This window comes from Psammomys obesus, unplaced genomic scaffold (genome assembly GCF_907164565.1).
Source record: "Psammomys obesus unplaced genomic scaffold, mPsaObe1.curated_primary_1811, whole genome shotgun sequence".
Classification (NCBI taxonomy): Eukaryota; Metazoa; Chordata; class Mammalia; order Rodentia; family Muridae; genus Psammomys; species Psammomys obesus.
Window position 1 is genome coordinate 25,283,849 of NW_026592890.1, and position 13,109 is coordinate 25,296,957.

Here is a 13,109-nt window from a genome sequence, read left to right on the forward strand (position 1 = left end):
GTCAAACACTGTCTCTTGCTAGTCCCAGTATAAGTGGTCAGAAGGTTGAGAAATTGCCATTTTGTTGACAATTCCAAAGTTTTTTGACCTGCATAATTTCTAATGACCTTATATGGATATGTGCAAATAACTAGGAAATAGTCTGCCATTCACCTGTGCATTGAGCAGTGGAATGGTGAGGTGGTTCTGCCAGTAAAGACCCTGGCTACCAAGCCTGAGGATCCTGTAATCACACTAGAACCACAAGCTGTCCAACCCAACATACATGCCCCGTCACACGGGGATGAGGAAACACGTATCCAGTGTTGACCATAGTGCCTAGTACAAATGCATGATGAAGTGCTGAGTGTATAGAACTGGACAAGATCACATTCAATGGCAGATTAAGAGGGCAGTGAGGGAATAGACTGAATGTTAGGCTTAAACTGAAAGGTTAGAGGTTGCATGACTTAACATGAAGTAGCATGGACTATTGAAAAGCCAGCATACAGTAAGAATTTTTAATTTTAGTTCCATTCAGTAAGAGGATGAGCCAGAAGACTTGGGCTTATTCTGGACTTAGGCACATGTACAGATGGCATGTGCTCAAAAAACATTAAAGTTTCAGTAAAGACACAAGGCTGTTTGGAGACAAGTCAATTGGTAATAAGAGCAAGCACATTGTGATTTCTCTCAGGTTCGATAATCTCAGTACCTTTGTAGTGACAGACCCTGAAGGAACAAACATTGCTCAACATAAAGGCTGTACGTAGTGAACCTGTAGCAGCTGACTAGAAGGAAAGCCTGCAAGTCCTGTAAAAGGAACACTATAAGGGTGCCTTCTCTGCTCAATGTTAGGGGCCCACAGTGAGAGGCCTACCAAAAACTAGGTCTAAGGCAGCTCCAGAGTGATCTCAGTTTGAGGCCAACCTGGGTCTATATAGCCCCAGGGCTACACACAGAAACCTGTCTCAAAATGCTGGGCGGTAGTGGCCCTTGTCTAATCCTAAAAGCTCTCGGGAGGCAGAAACAGATCTCTGAGTTCAGGGCCAGCCCAGTTAGAGTTAAGTTCCAGGATAACCAGGGCACCTTGTCTCAACAAACACCAGGATTTTTTTTTTTTTTTTAAGACAAGATCTGTGCTTCTGAACTTGTGCTGGGATTAATGGTATGTGCCAACATGTTCAGCTCTTGATAGTTTTTTCTGTAACTTGCTGAGAAAGGTCAGGAGGGTGAAATCCCATTCACAATGGCTGAAAAACAGTACAACAACAAAACAAAAACAAGGGATAGAAAGTTGGCGTAGACCTGATTGACTCATGTCTCAAAGCAGGCTTGTGTCCCTGGACTGTGTTCGCTGAGCTCGCTCACTCTGCATTGCTCAAGAAGCTTCCCTTTCCTTGTGTAGAGTCAGTCATATTTCTGCTTCCTCACTTTTTTTCTCCCACTCAAGACATCAGTTTCAAACAATACTTCCTTCTACAAATTATCTAACTTCATTGTTTGGGTTTAAAGGCCTGTACCACCACCATACCTAGACTAAGTGTTTCTTTGCCTGAAACTTACTCTACACCAAGCTGACCTTGAATTCCGATCTGCTTGCTTCTGTCTGCTGGATTAAATGCCTGTTTGTATTACAGCCAGATCACAGACCTTGAAGGTCTTTGGATGTGATCTCTTGCCAGAACAGCCATGTTCTGAGTTGAAATTCCTCAACACTGTATTCATTGGTTTATTAAAATACTCATGACTGAGCTGGGTGGTGGTAGCACACATCTTTATGGATCTCTGTGAGTTCAAGGACAGCCAAGGCAACCCTGTGGGGAGTGGGGGAGGACTAGGGTAGCTATGGGAGAAAACCACCCTGTTCCAAACATTAAACATAGAAACATGGAGACCACGCTGGCCTCAAAGTCACAGAGATATGCCTATCTCTGGATCCCAAGTGAATTTGAATAACGAGGTTCAAAACTCACAAATAGTGAGATACAGAAAACTATTAGAGAGAGGGAGAGGACAGGGCTACCGTTCAGAAGCAACATGCTTCCGAATTGGAGTACCAAGTAGCCAAATGAATTGCCTTGCAGTTAACAAGGCTTTAGAAGACAAAGTGGGTGCAGTGAGCTGGTGAGTCCAGTTGTCATCCCAGGGGTCCAGGTCCTTGTGGTTTTGGGTCGCATTCTTAGTATAGCTTTGGGAAAAGGGACAGTCCTTTAGAGAAAAAGAGAGAAAGCCACACCTTTATGTTATCTCCAGACTGGCTAGAGACGCGTATTTTTGGCTTAGACGATTCTGGCATCTCCCGATGTTGGCAAGGATGAGGCTTTGGAATTTGTAGGACATTTTGGCTTTTAACCAAGAAAGAAACCCGTTGCTTTTCTTTGGGGACGTTTTACACTAAGCTGGCTGGCCTGTTTCTACCTCCTGTTCTCATCAGCTGCTGGCTGAAGCCTAGAACTCTTACTGAAAGGGCTATTAGAAGTTGAATTCACAGCTGTTTGCTGTGGCAGTACATACCCAAAATCCCAGCCCTCTGGAGACAGGCAGACAGGTAACCTGGGAGTTTGAGGCCAACAGGGCCTTCATGGTGAGCTGCCCAGCCAAGGCTAATGGTGAGACAGTGTCTGATGGCCTTCAGGGAGTACGGCTCCTTCCTATTGGACAGCATGCATACCAAGAATGTGGAGAGTACCAGGTTGTCCTCCATGCCCAACACTGATGAGCTCCTCATGGCCTACAGGAATATCCTGTCATCTGCTCCAACGTTTTAGAGGGTAGCCGGAAGCAACGGACGTGGAAGCAGAAGGGACAAACACCTTCAGGAAATGCATACAGGAGGCTATAAGGAACCAGTAACAGGAAAACCTCAAGGTTCTCAGGTGAGACGGTCAGCATCTGCTACCCCTCTAGGCGCAATCCAAAGGGACAGGAGGGGGTTGGAGGGTGAAGAGGTGACTCATGGTTAAGAGTACTTTCTGCTCTTGTAGAGGACCAGAGTTTGATGCCCAGTTGGGTGGCTCACAACCGCCCGTAATTCCAGCTGTGACTGTTCTGGCCTCTGAAGGCATCGACATGTATGTTCACATAAAGATACACATATACATAAATAAAAGTATTAAAGATCAATAAGCTGGACGTGGTGGTTCACACCTGTAATCGCAGCACTCCAGGAAGCAGGCAGGCAGACCTCTGAGTTCGAGGTTGACCCGCTCTACAAAGCAAGTCCAGGATGTCCAAGGCTACACTAGGAAATCCTGCCTCAAAAATAAGTAAGCAAGCAGCTGGAAAGATGGCTCAATTGTTAAGAGCACTGCCTGCTCTTCCAGAGGACCCAGGTTTGATTCTCAGCACCCATACAGCAGCTCATAACCATTTGTAACTCCAGTTCCTGGGGATCCTATGCCTTCTTTTGGCTTCTTCAGGTACCAAGCCTGCATCTCCTGCACATAGATGTAGGCAAAACACAAACACATAAACTCAATCATCCAGTCAATAAATAAATGCAATCTAAGTGAAAACAGAGCAGCCTAACACTGAGAAGACCAGAGTGCCGCAAGGCTATCACTGAGCTATACAACATGCAACAGCTGGAGGTCATAAGCATATTTGCAAGGAACACATCACTGACTTGGTGGGATGCTAATGGGAAATGTCCAAAGCTCAGTGCTAGGACCTGAAGCACTTGGAGACCAACACCTGGATGGAGATCCTCAAAGGCTAGCTGGATGAGCACTGGTGATGAGCTGGCTGCCATCAGGGCATTGCATGGCAGCCAGCATCTAAAGATGGATAATCCAGAAGGCGAGCACCGGTGATGAGCTGGCTTCCATCAGGGCATTGCATGGCAGCCAGCTCCTAAAGACGGGTAATCCAGAAGGCGAGCTGGTGACAGGATATGCTCTTGATGACATGTCTAGTAGTCAGAGCTGCCTGGATGAGACCCCAAGGAATGACAAGCAGTGAAGGAGGTCGGTCAGTACATTACCATAGAGTGAGCTGGACCGCTTGACCTGTGGTGGTATCCTGCACTTCCCCCAATACCGTTCTACCCACTCCTGGAAGAAAGTCTCAGTATCTAGAAAAGCAAAGCCCAGAATGGCGGTGTACTCCTTCAATCCCAGCACCCTCAGGAGGCAAAGCCAGGTGGGTGGATCTGTATGAGTTCAAGCTCAGCCTGGCCTATATAGTGAGTTTTAGGCAATCCAGAACTCTACAGTGAGACGTTGTCTCAAAGAAGAAAGATAAGAAAGGTCACTTTTTTTTTTTCAAAATATATATTTAGAAAAAATTTTTTTTAGAGCTCAGGGCCTTGTGCTTGCTAGGCAACCGCTCTACCACAGAGCTAGCTAAATCCCTAACCCCTTCTGTTTTTTTCAAAACAGGGTTTCTCTGTGTAGCACTGGCTGTCCTGGACTCACTTTGTTGACAAGGCTGGCCTCAGACTCACAGAGATCTGCCTGCCTCCTCCCCTTCCCTCTCCCCTCTCTCCCTCATATTTTTTGGGTGAAGGGTTTGAGATAGCCTAGGGTGACCTTGAACTGGCTAAATATCCAAAGATGGCCTTGAACCCAGGATTCTCTTGCCTTTGCCTCCCCAGTCCTGAGATTACAAGCGTGCAGTACCATACCTGTTAAGGTCCTTGAATAAGTTGACCCTTCTCATTTTCATGAAATGAATTTCACCATTCAAATTTTGTTTGGGGTCTAGTGGAGCAATTCAGATTTAAAATGTGGTACAAGCTGCCCTGTCAGGGTTGTTTAGTTGTATAAGAGAGCACAAAAGCCTCGAAGCCTACGGGTGGAGGTTGGCCACCAGTGAACCTGTTTCAACAGTGTCTGTTGTGAGCAGTGAAATTTTGTGTGTATAGGTAATTTTCCTGCATATATGTCTGTGTACCATGTGTGTGCCTGGTGTCCTCAGAGGTCATAAGCTGCCATCTAGGTGCTGGGAATTGAACCTCCATCCTCCACAGGAGCAACAAGTGCTCTTAACCACCAAGTGAACTCTCCAGGCCACTGATGTTTTTTAAAGTTTATTTTATTTGTATTCATGTGTATGTGTCTGTGTAAGCACACATGTGTAGGGGTGAGTTTGGAGGCCAGCTGGAGTTACAAGCTGTTGCGAGCTTCCAGATGCCCAGTGTGAGTGCTGAGAACTGAACTCAGGTTCCCTGGAAGAGCCATACACACTTTAACTGCCAAGCCATTGATCCAGTCCTTTTATTACAATCTTTTTGTTTGTTTTGTATTGTTTTGTTTTTCAAGACAGGGCTTCTCTGTGTAGCCCTGGCTGTCCTTGAACTCACTCTGTAGGCCAGGCCGGCTTCAAACTCACAGAGATCCGCCTGCCTCTTCTCCCAAGTGCAGAATTAAAGGTTTGCATCATCACCACCATCACTGCGCCTAAATATTTTTTCTATAATTAATCATGCATGTAATATAAAGAAAAAATCATGTGCTGTTGTCTTCTCATTCAGAAGGTCTCACTGTGTAGCCCTCCCTGCCCTGTAACTCTCTGCATAGACCACGCTGACTCCTGCCTCCCAAGTGCTGAGATTAAAAGGAGCTCTCCACTACACCAGGCCTATTAGTCACCTTTCAGTCGCTGTGATGAAATGTCTTAAATAAATAACGTGGACGGAGTATATAGTTTCTTTAGGCTTATGGTGTCAGAAGTTTCAGTCCATGGTCACCTGACCCATGCCAAGGCCTTGACTGAAAGAGAAAACTGCATGCTTCCAAGCAAAGATGAGCAAGAGGAAGGGCTTGGGGTCATACCCCTTTGAGAGCACACCCCTCCCCCAAAAACATAACTTCCTTCTCCTAGACTTCACCTCAGAAAGACTGCATGCTGTGGTGGTTTGAATAGGAATGGTCCCATAGATTCATATATTTGACTGCTTGGTCATCAGGGAGTGGTACTACTTGAGAAGGATTAGGAGGTGTGGCTTTGTTGGAGTAGGCGTTGCCTGGTGGAGGAAGTGTGTCACCTGGGGCTGGGCTTCGAGATTTCGAAAGTTCTCTTTCTCCCCCTGATGCCTGCAGGTCAGGATGTGGAGCTCTCAGCCACTGCTCCAGCACCATGTCTGCCTGTGTGCCTCCATGATGGTAACAGACTAAACCTCTGAAACTTGCTTACAAGCCCCCAGTTAAATCTTTTCTTATAAAAGAATTGCTTTGTCAGCCGGGCATGGTGGCACACATCTATGATCCCAGCACTCTGGGAGGTAGAGGCAGGTGGATCTCTGTGAGTTCAAGGCCAGCCTGGTCTATAGGGTGAGTTCCAGGACAACCAAGCCTATACAGAGAAACCCTGTCTTAAAAAACAGAAACAAAACATAAAAGAATTGCTTTATCATGGTGTTTATTCACAGCAATAGCACAGTGACCAATATAGACCCCTATAGTTAATACAGGCTAAGTGAGGGCTTACCCATCCACTAGTTCACCTGTCTGGACTTGGACACAACCCACCCTGTATTCTTCCTGTTTCCTGCTCTGCACCCGAATTTGCCCTTTCATTTCACAGCTGACTCACTCAAACGCTGACCCCAACTGCAGCCCTTTCTCAGCAATATCTCAGCCCAATTTTGAAACCTCTGAAAAATACTGCAGCCTTCTTGTGTGCATAGAGATATATAGCTACAGTTACTGTGTGCTGTGTCATGTGTGATTTGAAAGTTACTATTAGTAATTAAGATTAGAACCGGTAATGGGAACAGGGACACGAACTCAGGGGCTGGCTCTTTGATCACCATTCCCTAATAGGGGAGCAGCCTTACCAGGCCACAGAGAAAGACAATGCAGCCAGTCCTGATGAGACCTGATAGGCTAGGGTCAGAGGGAAGAGAAGGAGGACCTCCACTATCAGTGGACTTGGGGAAGGGGTATGGGAGGATATGAGGGAGGGAGGGTGGGAATTGGGATGGGACAAGAGAGGGGGCTACAGCTGGGATACAAACAAAGTGAATAAACTGTAATTAATAATATATTATTAATTAATAATTATATATATATATATATATATATATATATATATATAAAACAGAGGCAGGTGGATCTCTATGAGCTCTAGGACAGCAAGGACTACACAGAGAAACCCTGTCTTGAAAAACAAACACCAGAAAATCAAAAACTAAAACAAAACAAAAGGAAATGAAAGGACAAACAACAAATTGTTTCTCTCTCTCTCTTGCTTTCTTCCCTTCAGTGCTTCCTCCCTCCCCATTTCTTACATTTTATCCTCTTCCAAATTCCCTGGCTTTCAAGAAATAAAATTATAAAAGTACTCTGCCAAGAAGACAGTCCTGGAATAAGCTGAGAGGCGGGGCAGGCTCTCCTAGCAAGGCCAGAGCCTGTTAACCCCAAAGCACTGCCTTTACAAGCCGTGTGCCTTTGCTGTTGATCGTGACCATCCTCAAGTAGAAGGTGCTGCGCCCCCAGCACACACACACTCTCACACAGTGAGTGCTTCCCCCATGGGCTGCATCCAAAGGTCAGCACAGCAATTTAGAGCCTCTTCACTGTGCTGAGCCACCAGGGTGCTACAATTAACAGTTAGCCAAGTCACTGAAGTCTGTCAACAGCCCATTAGTGCTTCCTAGAGGGGCAGGAACCTGATAGGACCCTTGAAGAATGGGTCACCTGTTTAGTGAGCACAGAGGCAACATATTTGTGTGAAATGGCGTTTAAAACCCAGTTTCACGGGATGGAGAGATGGCTCAGCGGCTAAGAGCACTGAGTGCTGTTCCAGAGGTCCTGAGTCCAATTCGCAGCAACCACATGGTGGCTCACAACCATCTCTAATGGAATCTGATTCCCTCTTCTGGTATTCATGAAAACAAACTATATGTTCATATACATACAATAAATAAATAAATCTTAAAAATAATAAAACAGTTTTACAACTACTTTATAGTACTTGGTGATTGTAGTTATCTACCTGCAAGACATCTTCCACCGTGAGATGGGACAGACAAGTAAGGCTCTGTCCCTCCAAGAGCACAGCATAGTGGAGACTGGCCACATGTGGACACCTGCCCAAGGAAGGGGCAAAGCTCAGAAAGCTGAGAGCCAGACAGGAACCAGGACTTCCTGACCACCACAGGAAGCCATCTCCAGAGCACAGCACGCGAGCTCCTTTCACAGCAAGTGCTTGTGGACTGTTGTGAGTGCCATAGAGGGTAACAGGTGCTTGACATTTCATTACTGAGTGAATGACGCTGTAATTTAGTCTCTATCTTCATCCTGAGTTGTCAGTTCTGTCTCAACCACAAGATCCGTTTGTCCTGAAAAGGAATGAGGTTGCTGGAAGGGACCTCAGTGTTACTCTGTCCAGTTTTTGTTTTTGTTTTTATGAAGCAGCTGAAGAGCTGGTTTATGGTGTGGGAGTGTGGCTCAGTGGTGAGACACTGATATAGCACGTGTTGGGTGGAAAAAAGTCCTGAGGGTTTTCCCCTCCCCTTTTGCTTCTTTATTGAGATCCTGAGACTACGTTTTATATTCTGCTTCATGTGCACAGACAAGCCTCTAGCGTTCTTCACAACCAGAACGTGACACCTGGAGCAGAAGGCCACCTAATGTCAGTCCCATCCCGTGGACTCTGCCTGTCCCAGCACTGCAGGCCTATGCTTTCTGTGACACTTAAAAATAAGCATTTTCATTTCTCCAGGAGACAGTAAACACAATCAGACAGGATCACAAGAAAATTTAAATTACCTTTTCTTAGTGTATTTTACTCTTTCCTCCGGACTTTCACCCACACACATTGAGACAAGGTCTCACTCTTCCTCTGGCTGGCCTGAAACTATGTAGCTTAAGCTGGTTTAGAATTCTTTGTGATCCTCCTGCTTCAGCCTTATAGAAGTTACAGGTATGTAATATATCAGTTAAAAATTCATTGTCTGTGTGTGTTGTATGTTGTGTGTCAGTGTGTATTGTATGTGTATTGTGTGTAAGTGTGTTGGTTATGCACCATGGAGTTCATGTGGTGGTCAGAAGACAGCTGTCAGAGGTCAGCTTCTACCTTGAATGAGTTGGGGACTGAATTTAGGCATCTCTACGGAGATATTTTGATGGTCCTTAAACAACATCAGTTCCTCCTCCTCCTCTTCTTCCTTCTCCTTCTCTCTTCCACTTCCTCCCCTTCCTTCTCCTCCTCTTCTTCTTCTTCTTTCTTTCCTTCTTTTCTTCCTTTTCTTCTGCCTTTCTTCTCCTCCTCCTCATCTTTGTCCTCTTCCTCCTCTTTCTGAGACAGTTCTCACTATGTAGCCTTGGCTTTCCTGGAACTCACTATGTAGACTGACCAGAGAAACTATGAAGCACAGCTTCCTCTTCCCGGATGTTTAGCTCCTGAACCTCTTCTCATGGAGACTTTCTGCGGAGTTTAGCTATTCTCCTTTTCCAGCTGCATACAATAAACCCAGCTCCTTGGTTCAGATGTAGAAACACTCTGAGGTTTTTGGCTGCTGCTGCTGCTGCTGCTGCTGCTGCTGCTGCTGCTTTGCCTCCATCAGAACATACAGCTCACCTGATCACAGCTTTTCTGTATGTGTATCTGTCCTTCCTTCATTCCCTGTTGCCCCAGTTGCCAAGCAAGTAGTGGCAGCTAGTGGGTGTGAACATTGTTGGGAGACAGACACCAAAGAATTATTGTAAGAGAGAAATTCATTACATACATATCTGAAACACACTCCAATCTGACAACACTCCAATTCTATTACAGCTTCAGCAAAATGGGAAACTACATGGTGATTGCAAGTGTAGATGATGAAAATGAATCCTTAGGTGTTCAAAGGTTGTAATTTTATTTAGAATTTTTTTTTTTAAATTATATGTGTAGATCAGAGGATAACTTTGTAAACTCCCTAATTCTACATTGTGGGTCCCAGGAAACAAACTCAGGTCATCAGGCTTGCCAGCAAATGCCTTCACCTGCTGAGCCTTCTCTCTGATCCCAGAAGTCATTTTAGAACTCTGAACTGGTCCTTCCATCCTTCACCTATAAGCAAAGCAACTGTAGTTTAATTCTTCCATATGGGGCTTAGGAAGGAAGTACATCTTTGTTGAGCCCAGTGACTCCAAAATGAGCCAAGTGTGGTTGTGTTTTCCTTCTCCGTTCATTAGAACATCACTGTACTCCTTGGTAAGTTCTATTGACTATTAGTTGTTCTTGCAGCTAGATTTTTATCTACCATTGTTCAAGTCAGCAGCAACTATCATTTGAACACGATGCTATTGACAGTGTTTATTATCTGAGTGAGTGCTGCTGAAAAGACCAATGCTAGATTACATTTACCCAGGACAGGATGTGTTTTCCAGTTAAGAGTTAGGGCTGGCTGGCTGGCTGTGGGGATTTACACTTGTAATCCAGCATTTAGGTAGAGGCAGAAATGTAAAAGGAACCTTTATTAGCCTCTTTCAATTGTTGTCTCAGATGTTTATTGCCTCTGTCTGCTAATCTAGGCCTAGTCCTGGAAGTTTTTAACCTTTGTACCATCTAACCTAGGCTGAGAATGTCTGCAGCCTCTGAGACTTACTGCTTAATAAGCTCACCCTTCCTTGTTCTTTCTGAGCTCATAGCTGGCTGGTTCATCTCAGCTATTCTGGCTCAAACTCCTCTCCCAGCCAGCTCCAGCAATCTGTTCTAATCTCGTGAATCCTTCTCATTCTCTGGCTCATTTTGTCTTCAACCTGTCTCTGTATATCTGTCCTGGTAAAACTACTGCCTCCTCCTCCTTTTCTTCCTCCTCCTTCTCTTCCTCCTCCTTTTTCTTCCTTTGCCTTTTAAGCAGCTTCCCTTTCCTCTCTCTTCTCAGGAGAGTTGGTCCTATCCTATTCTGTCAAGTCTTTCTCTGATATGTCACTTTTTCTGCCTCTCAGTTAAACCACTTTCAAACATGGGTGCTTTTTTTCTACAAACTAACTTTAGCTCATTGTTTGGGATTAAAGGCGTATACCATCAAACCTAGACCTAAGCTTTTCTTTACCTGAAACTTGCTCTATACCAGGCTGGCCTTGAACTCAGATAGGCTTGCCTCTGTCCCCTGGATTGAAGGCATGTTTGTATTCCAGCCGGATCACACAGACCTAGAAGGTCTTTGACTGTGATCTCTTGCCAGAACAGCCATGTTCTGAATTAAAATTCCTCTACACAGAAAGATGAAAAGGTCAAAGGTGTTGGCAGGATGACCCAAAAGTCAAAGTTTGTCCTAGATACATGGCTAGTTTAAGGATGGCCTGGGGTGCAGGACACCCTGCCTTAACCCTCCAATCACCACCCCTAACATGAGTCATCTAGGCTAATCTGCAGAGGTTCCCTTTTACAAATGTGAAAATAGAAGTTCTCATCATAGGTAACTGTCAGGAGACACATGATGAGAATAAAGTCTAATCTTAAGAGTTATAATAAACAGTTATCATTGCAGGCACCGTGGTGCACACCTGTAATCCCAGCGCTCTGGAGGCAGAGGCAGGTGGATCTCTATGAGTTCCAGGCCAGCCTGATCTACAAAGTTAGTCCAGGACACCAAAAAACAAAGCAAACAAAGAAACAAAAAAGCCTATCCAATCCAGGCTGAGACCATACACCACCCTGAATTGTCCAGGTGCACCTGCTTCAAGCCCGAGGTGGTTTCAGGTGGTCAGCTGCAGAAGGTTCACTCCGCTGTCAAGGATGGGGGCAGGGAGTTCTAGCTCTCTGGCTTGCTCTTGGCACGTTTTTCATCTACGAGAGCAGTAAAGCTCCTGGAACTGGGAGTAGGAAGGAAGAAAATGCCTGGGTGCTGATACTAGCTCCACAGAGACCTGGGACAGGAGACATTGGCTTAGCCCAAGGGTCATCACCACATTGGACTTTGTGTTTTCTTATCCTTTTAGTTATCCAAACACTGTCTGGGAAGTGAGAAAGGCGTCAGACTCATTTGAATCCCTGCCCTTTTTATATGAGTTTTAATTGCAGGGAGGGACTGTAGGAAGGGCTGAGTGGGAGCAAGGATCCTCTGCCTCAGCAGGGGATGATGTTCTAGATTTACATAGTTCTCTTTGTAAGGCTGAGCTGAGCTGAGCTGGGCTGGGCTGGGCTCAGCTGGGCTCAGCTGTGGTGTCTGCTGCTCTGAATCTGAATCGAGAGGGAAGCAGAGACTACAGATTGGGTTTTCTTCAGTAAGTCAGGCTTTGCGGAGGAATGTTCTGTTCTGTGGGAAAGTGAAAAGCTAAAAACTTGGCAAAAGCAAAGAGATACAGCAGTATCTGTGTTCACTTCTCAGCAACACACACACACAACACACACTTCCCTGGTCTGAAGAATTTCTGCTCTTAGTGTAGAGTATAAACACAATATACATGATTTACTTTAATAATTCAAAGCACTTATTAATACGGTCCAGTCAGGGTCAGCTTACTTCTCTAGGGAAGAAATAAGATAAACTTGAACAAGGGCCAAGAGTGAGTCACAGAGTCACCGGAACCATCAATGGTGATAAAACAGATACTCTGACTCAGCTGAACCCTCTACAATGTCACCCTCAACAAGTAAGTAAATGAACCTTAAAAAGATTCTAAGGGCTAAAGAGATGATTCATTGGTTAAGGGCATATGTTGCTCTTGCAGAGGACCTGAGTTTAATTCCCAGCAACCACGAGGCAGTCCACAGCCATCCATGACTTCAGTTCCCGGAGGCACACGATCCATAGGCACACACATGAGCAAAATGCACACGTAAACACAATAAATACAAAAATATTCCTCTGAGTTATGCGATTCCACACACTCCCTATCATCAAGACAACCATCCATCGACTCAGTTGCATACAGGAAACACAGCACGGTACAAAGAAGATAGAAAACTGACTACTCAGGGCATTTAAAATGAGGTCAAGGAATTACACACACACACACACACACACACACACACAAACACACACCCGAACTAAGAAATAGAAAACAGAATGTGAGCCATGGGGCTTAAAGTTGCGGCCCAGGAAAGGAGGGCTAGACTGGAGTCTGCTGGCAGGACAAGTCTCCTGGAGCAAGAGCAGTGATGGGCTCTGAGGAAAGGAGCACAAGGCGGCAGCAGTAAGAGAGCAAAGCGGGGTTCTGAGCAGCTTGGTGGTTTAGTGACAGTTGGGTGAG